This window comes from Erpetoichthys calabaricus, chromosome 3, assembly GCF_900747795.2.
Source record: "Erpetoichthys calabaricus chromosome 3, fErpCal1.3, whole genome shotgun sequence".
NCBI classification, from domain to species: domain Eukaryota; kingdom Metazoa; phylum Chordata; class Cladistia; order Polypteriformes; family Polypteridae; genus Erpetoichthys; species Erpetoichthys calabaricus.
In genome coordinates, this window is record NC_041396.2 from 106913384 (window position 1) to 106927940 (window position 14557).

Sequence of the window (14557 nt, forward strand, 5' to 3'; positions counted from 1 at the left end):
TTAATCATGCTTTCAGATAGCTCGCTATTCTTAAAAGGATTGCTCACTGATTCACAGTGATTGTGTGCCATTACAAGGAGCTGAAAATGGTCACTGGGGACAGCCACTTTGAAAAGAAGGCCTTGTAATGGCACTGACAAGTTGCATCAGCCTGGAGGTAAATCACCAACAGAATAACATTTAAATGAGCAGTTTCAGCACCAGCTTCACGGAAGCCAATAAAAACAGCAATCTGCCAAAGTTGCATATGAATTGCAACTGGTGCAGCAATAGCATATGGTCCTTCTAAGCACAATGAGCTACCTAAAAATGCAAGAACGCATTCAACACTGGTGAGCAGTGCTACATTGGTGTCAGAAGTAGGACAAGGAGGAGACCCGCAGTCCAGATTAATAAAGTGCCAAAATGTACCAGGATGGCCAGAGAAGACGCTGACAAAACCCAAGGATATGGGTGAGGGTAAAAACCTCTCTTAAGATCTTTATTGCATGCCTTATGTTTTCGTCCATCCTTACTTAAGGGGAAAACATTCTCAATATCTACTGCAGTATTTAGTTAAAATGAGTTTTACAGAAAGTTACAATGTGTATGTGTAATAATGTTTAATTCCTTACCGCAAGATGTGCTTTGTTTTATTGTGTCTGAAAAAACAGACCTGCCAGCAAAAGATCGAGTAAGCTCAGCACCATGATGGTTTGACAGGCACACTTGGCAGAGCCATTATTTTAAAAATGACAGACAACATGTTGAAGGAGAGCATCAATGAAAGCAAAACTGTTTTTCCTATATTTTGTCTTAAAACAAATTAGATGCTGTCAACAACTGCAGCTAAGCACTGAAACAGAGAAAAGCAGAATTTAATAAAATAAACAGTCCTTTTAATGGTCAGCATTAATGTATAACCTACTGCAACTTCAAGTGCAATGACATTTAAAAGATTTAAGTAAAAACTTGCAATTTAGTCTGCCTATGGTCAGTTATCTGAGATGCATTAACAGGAATGGTCTATATAGAACTAGGCTTTTTAATATTTTTTAACAGAAGGTTTGAATTAAAAAAAAAATAAAACATTGAGTACAAGAACAGAGGATCACAATCACAAAATAGTTAATTTCTCTTTAATTTAACCAAAATAGTTCAGCCAGCCAAAAATACTATTTTTCTGTTAACTGAAATGTAACAGCCACACTAACAATAAATCCTGTAATTAGAATTCTAGATGTTAAACCACACAGCGGTTGTGAGTCTGCTCTTGTTAAAGAGTGCATTTTAAAGAAACTTTTGGCCACCTTTTAACTTTAGGCCTGCACACTTTGAATTGATCTGTCAGATCTTCTCTTACCCTCCATTTACATACTTTTAAAAGATTAAACTCCTACAGATTGGTTTCATGGTGTGTCTGCTAGATCTTGACAGGAGGAACTGCATTGTGTAATTGTACATTTTTGTATATTATATGTTTTTGTTTAGTATCACTTGACCATAGCCAAAAATGCTGGCATTTCTTTTTCCAGGGCTCTTAAAATTCTTAAAATACTCTGATAGACTTTAAGCTGCTTTATTTTGATCTAAGGCTTTGTTTTGCTCAGTTATTCTGGTTTAGGAAAATGGCAATGATTGGGACTGTATAATACAGAGAACTCCTTTGGGATCTGAAAGAATGACATATATCCAGTATATTGATAGTCTATACCAGTTTGTAACAAATACCACATAAGGTAAAGATGCTTTAATATATATTTACAAATTTAGAGCACAGATACATTAAGTGATTTGTCTAGGGTTAACGTAAATCAGAGCTAAGAATTGAATCTGCACATTTGTGGTTTAAAGTGCAATGCACTAACAGCTGCCCGCACTGCAATAATGTCATATCCATTAATTTGCAATTACATACAACCCTTTCCCATCACACATCTAAAACTTTACATTTATTTATGTATAAAACATTGTTCAAATTTTAGTTTGAAGATGAGAATTTTGTTTAATTATTGGCACGAATGCACATCAGAGGATCTCCTCAGGGGCTCAATCAAGGTATGCGATAACCCAAGAGAGAAGGCACTGTTGTGAATGTTCTCTTCGCCCCCTTCCAGAGAAACCTCCCAGAGAAGGCACTTAGTCCCACGCATTCCAGTTTGCATGCTATAAGAAGCCCGAAAGACTGGAAAGCGGCGTCATGGACAGAGCTTCATGGAACAACCTGTATTTTTTGAAAGCAATAGAACTTACTCTGGACTTTTTCCTTATCGCTTTAAGGCATTATTTTGGTTCTGGATTTTAGCATTAAATGAGACAACCCTGTTGTGTTCCAGCTGTTCATTGTTGCCTGTCCTGTCATTCCTGCATCCGAACACACTATTTTATCAGATGGAATGTAGGTTTACCATGCATACACATTCACTGACTTGTACTGGGCTAATTCAGAAATGCACAAAAAACTAATATCACCAAAGTCTTTGGAGGAAGTCAGAAAAATGACAAGGGAAAATACCACACATAGAAAATGTCCTGGAAAGTTCTCAAACTGATGGTCATATGCTCAGTGATGGCAAAACCACTGGTTACCTTAATTTATTTTCTGTTTAAGTTTTTATTAGTGCCTTAACTGTATACCATAACAGACATCCTACTGTCATATCCAAAATGACTGTATTTGCCTGTAAAAAGGCTTGAGTTGCCTTATTCATATTTATCAGTAATCCTCTTCTGAGAAAAACTGGTAGGTTTCTCAGTGTTTCAGTAAGGCCCAGGAATTTAGCTACTACAATGTGCATTAAATGAAAGCAACACTCACAACAAATTCTATCAAATTCTTATTACCTGATTGTATTCAGAGAATTGTAATTTCAAATTATTTATTTTGAATGTCATACCTCGTCTCAGCTGATAGTTCACCTAATTTACAATTCTAACTCAACATATTTTAAAAGGGACTGAAGATTGAGTGCTTTCAGTGCCACATAAGGTCTTTCAGATCCTCAAACATATTGAAAAGCAACTATGTCACACAAATAGAGATTTAGACAGATTCTGTTTATCAATTTCAAAGGAACATACAGATGATTTAATTGGAATGTGTGTCAAATGAAACTAATACATCTGGCTACTTGGTGGAGCACATACACATAATTATAAAAACACATATCTTTGTGTTGATATGTAACAGTGCATCACAAAGGGATCATTTCATAACACAGCATTTAAATATTTTTTAATTGATGCTTGCAATATGTGTCTTTATTTTTAACTGACTGTAAAGAAAGCACAAAAAGAATTAGTGCTCAAAACACATAAATCTATATCCATCCATCCATCCATTTTCCAACCCGCTGAATCCGAACACAGGGTCACGGGGGTCTGCTGGAGCCAATCCCAGCCAACACAGGGCACAAGGCAGGAAACAATCCTGGGCAGGGTGCCAACCCACCGCAGGACACATAAATCTATATATACAGTAAATCTATTATAAACAAATAAACACTTTATTAATCTAAATAAAATGCTATTTAAATTAAAATGCTAAGATCTGACATGCTTTTCTGAAAATGGTGTTTCTTAAATTTCTTTCTCTCATGACCCAGTCTTACCCTTCTTAGTGTCTTTCAGACCCATGGCAATCTTTGAGACCCCTTGGAGAATAAGCTTTGAATGTCAGAGCAGAGTAATGGTTACTGCTTAAACAACCCAACCCATACACAAACCATAAATGATCCATTTCCATTTCGCAACCTTACGCGACCCAAAGGTGGCAACCTGTGACCCAACTCATAATTTAAGAAACTCTACTATTTTAAATGCAGAGAATGACCCTTTTCTGTTAATTTACAGCTAAAATAATAAAAGAGTAAAAGAATAACTTTTTATATATGTGGAACATATTAAGGGATTGGTTCCTACACTTGATAAGTTCATTGAAATAGCCAACCATTTTCTTAAATCACACCAGGACAATTTGCAGTCATCAATTACATTAAGGTTCACCCAGTCACTTGGAGAATAAAGTATATGAACGTTATACAGATAGTAATCAGAGAAGGAATCAAATACAATTCAGACAAGCTCTGAAACAAAAACACAAAATATTGTACCACCCTTGGTGAAATAGATAGATAGATAGATAGATAGATAGATAGATAGATAGATAGATAGATAGATAGATAGATAGATAGATAGATAGATAGATAGATAGATAGATGGATAGATACTTTATTAATCCCAAGGGGAAATTCACATAATATATCTTGAGAATACTAATATGTTCTATATCATGTGTTTTAATAATAATCTAAAGCAGTCAATATTGAAGTTAGTCTTGCAGAGAATTGTGTACTTTGGAGTACTATATAATTAATTAATTAAAAGTACTATATAATTAATTAATTAATTAATTGCCCGAGAACTTAAAAAAGGTTGCATACATGGAACAGAATAGAGAATTTAATCTAATAGTGGACTTATTCCTGCATTTGAATTCACTACCAATTCTTGGTGTGTGTGTGTGCGTGCCCTGCAGGGGGCTGGCGCCCTGCCCGGGATTTGTTTCCTGCCTTACGCCCTGTGTTGGCTGGGATTGGCTCCAGCAGACCCCTGTGACCCTGTAGTTAGGATATAGTGGGTTGGATAATGGATGGATGGATGGATGAACAGCTCATAGTCTTGGAACTTAAGGAGGTGGCTGGCAAGATTCGACAAATAAGAATTACTGTACTGAGAATATATGTGTGAATTTGTGTTCACCAGCTTAGCCCAACCCCAACACAATTTTCTACTAACAAGTCACAAAAATGGCCGATTTCAGCATCACTTATACATAATGCTTCTTGAATTTTGCTGAAGAGGAAACTGAGAATCAATAGTATTTATTTTCATAATAGCAAATATAAGTGGTCAGCAGATATGACTTTTGAATGATGGTGACAATGAAGAAAGTACAGAGTGCTTATGCACCAACGTCCAGAGCTCAATAGAATAACATTCAGATTAGCTATAGCCAAAAAAGTAAAGAATGAGAAAAAGAATACTAGTAAAGAAAGGCAAGAAAGATGATGTTTGGCAGTTTCTGAATAGCAATTGATCCAACTAAAACTTTCCTCAGGATCCCACCCAGAGTTACCCTACTAATATCCCCCATACCCTTTCCATCCCCAAACCATCTACTTGTTACAGAACGAGTTGACAGTCCTGGAACTTTAAAAACGTAATGAAGATGTGATGACATTCAGTTTAGCCAGCCTATACCCTGTGTGCCAATTTTTGCTCTGGAAGAAGGTTTGGCAACCACTTGGGCCACATACTAACTGCTTGGTCCTATATAGGTTTGATATTTTTTACTCTTCCTTCAGTATTTGTTATTCCCAAAAATGTTGAGCCATTTGTAAATGTAATAAGTTTATTGTGTTGAATCAAATCACCTATGTTGTAAATACAGTTTAAGAAAAGGAAAATCAGTGACCATGTAACCCCATGAATGCCAGAAGCTGGCTGTATTTGGATAAATTTTTAAACCATTTTCTGCCTTTTTTTACCTTTTTACTGTTTTGTTTCCCTTTATATTATATTACCTTTGTTATATTTTTGACATTACCAGCTCTGTGGTATGTTTGCAGGTGGCATATTGTCCCAATTATTACCTTGTTAGGCCGGTAAAGTTAATGCTTATCATCATTTTGCTTTGAAAAATAAACAAAGGTTTGCCTTGTTTAGTGGGAAAAGCATTGGGATATTTTGGGGTGTAAGTTTTTTGATGTTTGTAGAGGATGTTGTTTATCTGCATATCTGCTAAACACAAAATAACTAACAGCTGCACAAATTGTTAGGACTAGGTTTAAGGGGTAAAGGGAGAAAGACAAAACCTGAAAAATCCTAATGCTGATAGGTAAACACAAACAAAAAGATGATCAAGTGAGTGATAAGTGAAAATGTCTAAGGAAAAATAAACCAAAAAACTGCTTGTAATAATAAATTAAAATCTGAATAACAAACTAAATCATGAACCTTAGGTCCAAAATTAATCTTAATAACAATAATAAATCCATGTAAATTCTTATAATTTACAGAGGAATCTTTAGCAGCTATGACAAAAATCCTTTACCTAAGAACAAAAGCATAATAAACAAGGAGAAGTTAAAAATCCGACTAAGCAAAAAGAAAAATTTGATGGCAGTGCTATGCCTTTCATTTACTTGAAACCCATGAGGAAGAAAAATTACTGCAGAGAAATTACTTATTGCACTTGAAGGGCAAATAATAATTAGAAACTGTGCCAGGTTTTGGCCTTCATTAGCTCACAAGAAATAATTAACAAAATGAACAAAGGATAGAAAACAAAAATCCTAGCATGGGCTGAGACATGACTCAAATAAACAACAGTGACAAAAGGATGAACCACTAAACTCAAGAAAATGGTTGTTCATGGGAGGCTGGAGACATGGAGTCTGAATGTACCCTACACATAGGTTCAGGATGAAAGTGGCTGCAGGGAGTCATGGCATGGCCAAAAATTGCTTGGTGGCTGTTATTCTGACAATTCTATGACCTGCTGGTTGACAAGACATGTAAGAGAAGAATATATTAAAGATTACAATATTGCTTTATTATGTAAGCTTAAAGTAAGTTGCATAAATCTCTCCGTTGCACTGATTTTAAACCAGTTCTCTATTTTAGGGTGATAGGCAAACCATTGTCTTTCCTGGCAATATGGTGGGAATCAACCCTAGGTCATATTGGTTCAATGTAGAGTTGCCAGCATTCAGTTTTATATCAATTTTTGTTCTTTTTAATTAATGTGCAACAACATTTGGTGAAATTTGTTTCTTGTAGAAAATCTGAGTTCTGAAATTGTATAAACAGCTCTACATATTTGGTTTAGCAAAAAGTCAGAAAAAATGCAATGCAGGGATAAGAGTTTAACCAAAAATATTGACAAATGAAATATATCAAATCAAAAAATCAAATCAAAGCTTAATTATTAGGAAATGATAGTTAAGAAAGAGCAAGTCTAAAGGTTTTACAGTAAAAGGAAGAAAGAGATTGCAACTGGCAATTCTGTAGGGGAGTGATTTAAAGTTTTCTGTAAGGGGGAAACCAAGAAGAAGTTTTGAAAATTATTCAAATAGTCAAAGATAATCTTAAAAGCATGAATGGAGGTATAGCTTAAAGAATAAGTTGATGAGATTGAAGGAAGGTCACTATCTATTATTCTTGTAATTTTGGTCACAATCCTTTCGTTTTGTGTGATAGTCAGTGCTCCCAAATGATACTGTAATGGAAGCTGTCAAAATCCATTGAATTATAGCTGTATAAAATTGATTAATGGATTGCTGATTCTCTCTAGTTCCTGAGCATCCTAAGAATGTTCATTCTTTTTTGTGCCTTCTAAACTATATGGTCTGTATACAGTAGATATTTTATTTAAGCATTTTGTTTTTCTATGTTCTCAAAAATCAGAAGCATATAATTATCTCAAATACTGTATGTTATATGAATAAGTTCTGATTCTTTTCAGTTATACACAGTGTTGGCAAAATCAATTGGATCTCATTAGGCGGAGTATTGTATAGCATGGCAAGTGACCATGCTTATGGTACAATGGCATGAAGGGCAAGAACCCAAATTTATTATAATAATTATTGAAACTTCACTCCTATTTAAAACATGTTTATGGGTGCAAGAAAATATCTATCAAATTATGAAACCTGTATCCATATAGTGCATCAGAAGAGTCATCTCCTATGATAATTTTGAGGCTGGTTGGCACCCTGAGCATACATACATATGTCTGTCTGGAACAGAAACATTAAAATATGCTGAAACATGAGTTTGGGGTGTGTCCTTAGATTGTATACTCCCTGGTGTGAGTGTCAGATATTAGAGGAAGCATTGGTTTGGAAACAGCATTAATGACAGGTTTGTAGAGAGGAAATAATGAATGGTAGAGCAAAAATGGATTTCAAGAACAGTGGGCGGTTTAGACATCTTATACACACAATTGTATTTTTAGTGAACAGTTACTGTTGTAAAAAAGCAATATCAACTCTTTCCTACCACTTCAGCAATTCAAAGGTTTACATAGATTATTTGAGGACATGTATAAACCTGGTTGCAAGGAAACAGTGCTAAAGATTTCAAAATATACTACACACATTATCTGATTGAATATATAAAAAATGGGCATGAAAAATATGAATCAAATGTAATAATTCCAAAAAGACCAGCTAGGAAAATAAGTAAGGTAAATAATTGACAAAATGTGACAAAACTGCAGCTGAGTAAACCTTTTCATATGTGTATAGTTACAACAAAACTCAAACTGATGAGGGCAACTATAATTTAAATATTGTAGATAAATGCTATTAAGAAAAAAAAAAGTCAAGAATGAAAAGTGAAAGCAGTGGCTATATTTTCAGAGAAATATTTATACAGTTAGAAGTATTTGGTCCCTTCCTGATTTCCTGATGTTTTCACATCTTTAACCAAATTTTACCATTTAGTGAAGTGCATCTAATATGATACATTTTTTGATTCAATTTGCTGATAACAAGCACGTAATGTCATGATCAAAGGAAATCTCTGAAGAGATCAAAAAAAAAGTGTTGCTGCTGTCATAAGCACGACAAAAGACCCACACAAAAAACGCTTGGGGCAGCCACCTGTATATTATTCCTAGCTGCAAAATGGATATTGTCAAGGTATATATGTGTACAGACAGGAGTCCACAGCAGAACTGATTTGATAGCACAAAGATGGTGGCTTTAAGGGAGAGCAGAGGAAGTGACGTCATCAGTATGGCAAGAACCGGAAGTGGCATCTTTGGGCCCGAAACCAGAAGTGACATCATCAGTGGGGGGCCCAGAACCAGAAGTAACATAATCAGAGCCAGGTGGAATTTCCCGTAACTGGTCTACAGAGAAGTGAGGGAAAGAGTTAGTGCACTCTGCCACCCCCTGATCTGGCATGGAATTACTCTTATTCAGGCCCTTTAGCTGCCTCCCATGCACACGTGTGTGACACTGTGTATCAGTTTAGAAGGCAACAAAGACATTTTAAGGATCTGGGACTCCACTGAACCATCTGCAGGTATAAATCTTCAAATATAACACTTGGAAAAACAGTGAGTCTTCTTAGGAGTGACTATTTGTCAAAATTATTTCAAGGGTCAGAGTAAATACATTTAGAATCTCACAAGGGATGCCTACACAAAAGGCAATTGTTTATAACTACAGTCAGAAAGGCACTGAGAATAATGGGCAACATTGGTAAGTAGCAAGGCAAAACCTCCTGCTAAATGAGGAAATATATTAACTCTTTGAGGCCTGAATAATTTTTCCAAAAAACAGTTTTCTGAAAAGTAATGGGTTCACACAGAAATCAAAATAAACATCTGTTGCTGCATGCTGTGGCTGACAGTTTGCCAAGATTGTTCAGCAGGCATGCTGCCAGGCTGTCTTCGTGGAGCTGGGGCAGCAGCAGCGGTCATGGTCACAATGCATTGCATTCTACCTCTTATCATTGTAAGTGGCAGTCCTCCCAGCTGAACATTGCTCTAGGCGTGTCAGCTACATGAACCTGTTCAGCATCACGATTGGGGACCAATCAGTTGAAGCAGGAACCTCACATTCGTTTTCGATCACTTGTATCAAAATTGGAGTCCAACGAGTCATAGTCTAAATCAGAGATAATAGGCAAAGCGTCGTCCACGGAGTATTTTGCTTTACACATTCGCTTTGATCTCTCTCCAGATGTCAGTGCCATTTTTGCCATTGTTTGCCCCTTGCTACTCACGCGAGCACAGGGAATCTCAGTCAAAAACCAATTAAGCTAACTTTCCTTCTAGCAACGAGAGTCCAACTAAAACATAATGGTTGGTTTTGTCACGGTTTACAGATAATTACCATCGTCAACTCCTCCTTTTGACAAGAGTTGACATCAGCCCTGAAAGAGTTAATGCTGTCTTATTTGCCATGAAGCACCAAGTGTTTTGGGAGAATGTTCCATGGAAAGCTGAAACAAAAGCAGAACTTTGGGATGGCATGTGCGAAACAAACTCAGAATTTCACAGTTTAACATTACACCAGACATCATGGTAAAAGTAGCAGTTTGATGCTCTTCGGCTGCTTTGCTGTCTCAAGACCTGGATGACTTACTATAATTCAATGAACCATGACTTCTGCTCTGCATCTGAAAATTTTTAAATACTTGAAGATGAAGAGCAGTTGGGTCATGCATCCCTGGTAAGTCTGTTTACTTACCAACTTGAAATTAGATGTAGCCAAGATCTGCTGGTTAACATGTTATTTGAGCCGGATTGACCCACTTTATCATGTTGTCAGAGACTGGGTATATATTGCATGTTGTCTGGACATAAAAGAATTTCACTATTCAGTATACATGACACTACTACTACAACTACATGGGCACATGAGCCAGATAATTGTGATTCTTAAAGGTACATTGTAGATCAAATCACAATTTACCCTAGTATGCAAATCTTTGGGAAAGAAGTATGAATTTCATATAGACACAGAAAGAGTGCACAAGCACCACACAAAATATGATGATGACTAGATTTTCACTGATTTAGTTGGAGCTGTTAGGAAGCAGCCATAACAACTGTGCCTTTTAATTCAAAGAACAGTAAACAGGGAAAAACATAGCAGCGGTAAATGTATTTAGTTGTTTCTTTAATGTCACATTCAATTTTTCAAGGAGATTGTTATTTATTTTTCAGCAGAGAATTTATAGAATTATGTGTTAGAAAAGCATCTGTCCTTACCATTCTTTAGCTTCCTGTAATATCCACTGAAAGACTTAACTCTGTTCTGACAGCATTCAGAGACTAGAAATGAGTCCACAAAGCTGCTTACCTCTAGACGATTTGACGTGGAGGACATTTCTCATTGGGTTACAGCAACCTCTTTCACTATTAATCTGGTAAACCCAACCAAAAAATTTGTTTGCATTCACAGTAAATGAAGTTTAAAAAATACTGTAATTTCACCATTGTTCTTTTCCCTATTTCTGCTTAAGCTGTAAATGCTATGTTTTGACTGTGCATACTGGGGTTTTTCATTTACAATAACTAGCTGTATAGGTAGAATAAGGTATGTATGCTTGTTTATTATAAGATTTAAATCTGCTTTTTAATATTAAAGAATGGTAATCTGTCTCTTCTATCTCAAGTTGTCAAGAATTGAATAATACTGTCTTAAAATAAACAACCTGGAATAGTATTAAACTTTTGATGTCTAGGATTTGTTCCTGCCTTGTGACCTATACTAGGCAGGGATAGGGTCCAGCACCCCCTCTGACCCTGGTCTGTATTAAACGGGTGTGGCAGATGGCCTATGCCCATGCCCGGCCGGGACGCCCCCTGCAGCATATGTTCTGGGAGAGCAAGCATGGGAGACCCAATACCTCTCCCTGGACGATAGATGGCAGCCTCCCTGTGTGGCAGCACTGCGTTGGACTTCTGCAGGGCTTCATGGGAGTTGGAGTTTGGTGCAGCCCTGTTGGGTTCCACTTGCGCCACCAGGGGAATGCTGCAGTGCCCTTCTGGGCAGTAGTTTCGCCGCACCAAGTGCTCCAGGTGCTTGATTGCCGACACCTGGCTGCACCGCTGCCACCCAGGGAGGCTGCCATCTAGCGTCTAGGGGAAGGTATTGGGTCTCCCATGCTTGCTCCCCTGGAACATATACTGCAGGGGCGTCCCGGCCGGGCATGGACCCCGGCCGTCTGTCACACGGGTTAGAGAATTACATGACATGATATGTCTCCTAATGCATAAAGCACTACTCCATATTAGGCTGTCTAGTCACATAGCTCTCCAAATTGGACAGGAAAGAGGTGTAGAGATAAATTGAAATGAAAGGTACATTTTTGGGAAGTGATACTGATTGTATCTTTTATTGGTTTGTGTCTCAATTGTGATGATATTTTTAAAATCAATAAAATAAAAAAGAATATCAGCTTATATTTTTATGATTTATTTTATTATGTTCTGTTTGTTAGGTGATCTCCCAGTGATTGTAGATGGCCATACTCTTTTGCCATCAAGAGGTGTGCAAGGTCATGTATTGTGTTAGATGTGGTTACATATTAGATGTATGATGTTAATGGGCATGGTCATGTGCTACTAAACACTGCGTCATCAAAACCTTTCAGAGACATTTACTCCCAATCACACCCAAAGCTTCACCCTTTCACCACTTTTGTTTCAAAGAAATAATAAACTTGTGTTTTATCTTTCCAGCCATCCATCCATCTATCTTCCAAACCCACTTATTGAGAGCATGGTAGAAGGTTAACATTTGCTTTTTGAATCAAGAATTAAAAAATTCAAAACCATAAGAAGGACTTGCGATGAGAGTGATTTTAAATAAACAATTAAATAAAGGTGCTTGGGTTTTTGTTTTGTGTGGTATCATGATGGATCAGCACCAGCGTGTTCATTGGGGCGATCAGCTGATCATGCATTCATGTGCTGACACATGCGGTTGAGTCAATTGTCTCATTACCATTCTGGGGTCTGTCGTCAGCACACCTGCATCCCTAGGAATCTTGGCAGGAAACAGGAGGGACAAAGACGGATGAAGTGTGAAGAAGAAAAGACCAAGAGAAAGATGGAGGTTAAAAGGAGAGAGAAAAAGAAAACAAAAGTAATGGGTAGGTGCAAGCCTTAGCTGGCATTGTTTTAGAAATGAAGGCATCAGTCAGGAATAAGGGCTCTGAGGAGGAGTGCATGGCCAGGGCTTGAGGTGGGGGTTGAGGTCATTCCTCAAGCATTGCCCATCTGAAGGTTGAAGCACAGTGGTGGAAGATGGGCACCCTGTAGTCAACCAACAGAAGGCAGCGAGGGACATGAGTCAGGCTTGGGGCACCCCCAGAGGTAAACGACTAAGGTGGTTGGGGTGCAAGCTCATGTAATGGTTGTTTCTGCCTGCTGAGAAGACCTTTTCAGGTGAGCAGAAGTGACGTAGTTTTTAGATAGAAGCACCAAGGCTTGTGATTTTTAATGGAAGGAATCTCTTATGATTTTAACATCATTTTTTATGAATATACTTAATGTTTATATATTTGAACTTTTTAACTTCCATCCTATCACCTGCTTTTATCACAAATTATTTGTTTACTAGCAGACAAACTTGCACAGCACTACAGTAATCCCTCCTCCATCGCGGGGGTTGCGTTCCAGAGCCACCCGCGAAATAGGAAAATCCGTGAAGTAGAAACCATATGTTTATATGGTTATTTTTAGAATGTCATGCTTGGGTCACAGATTTGCGCAGAAACACAGGAGGTTGTAGAGAGACAGGAACGTTATTCAAACACTGCAAACAAACATTTGTCTCTTTTTCAAAAGTTAAAACTGTGCTCCATGACAAGACAGAGATGACAGTTCTGTCTCACAATTAAAAGAATGCAAACATATCTTCCTTTTCAAAGGAGTGCAAAGCAAGCAGTCAAAAAAAAAATCAATAGGGCTTTTTGGCTTTTAAGTATGCGAAGCACCGCCGGTACAAAGCTGTTGAAGGCGGCAGCTCACACCCCCTCTGTCAGGAGCAGGAAGAGAGAGAGAGAGAGAGAGAGAGAGAGAGAGGGAGAGAGAGAGAGAGAGAGAGAGAGAGAGAGAGAGCCACAGAAAAACAAAGTCAAAAATCAATACGTGCCCTTTGAGCTTTTAAGTATGCGAAGCTCCGTGCAGCATGTCCTTCAGGAAGCAGCTGCACACAGCCCCCCTGCTCACACCCCCCTACGTCAGCGCAAGAGAGAGAGAGAGAGAAAGTAAGTTGGGTAGCTTCTCAGCCATCTGCCAATAGCGTCCCTTGTATGAAATCAACTGGGCAAACCAACTGAGGAAGCATGTACCAGAAATTAAAAGACCCATTGTCCGCAGAAACCCGCGAAGCAGCGAAAAATCCGCGATATATATTTAAATATGCTTACATATAAAATCCGCGATGGAGTGAAGCCGCGAAAGGCGAAGCGCGATATAGCGAGGGATCACTGTATTTGCAATTTGGGATTTTGAACCCATGACTGTTTTTGTTATTTGAAAATAAAGGCACAAAGCACTTGCACCTACCTCTTGCTGACTATGTGTTTGTGTGTGTGTCTCCTCATTTGCCGGGCTCATCCTGGTTACATTGTTGATGGTTCCGGGTTCAAATGAGGCCAGTGACCTTGAAGCTAACCCATGCTACTTCACTGGATAATTCCCATTTTAATATATCATAGATGCAGCAAAAGCAGGTTATTTCTTAGTAACTACACAAATTGCCTCAATATTACACCAAATTTGACTGTTTGAAATTAGCATTCTAGAGGGAAGAGGAAAACAAATGCTTTTTTGACAATACATGGATCTTCAACCTTAGATCCTCAATCTTTTTTTTATTGTTTGATTGCACTGCTTATTAAAGTATGTCAGATACCCTTGTTATGCAGGATAATTTTTTCCTGGAAATGCACTTATTTTAAAATCTACCAACTATGTATATTCGATTGAAATGTAATTGTTTTTCCAAACTATGTCCCTGAAGTGAAACAATTTTTTTTA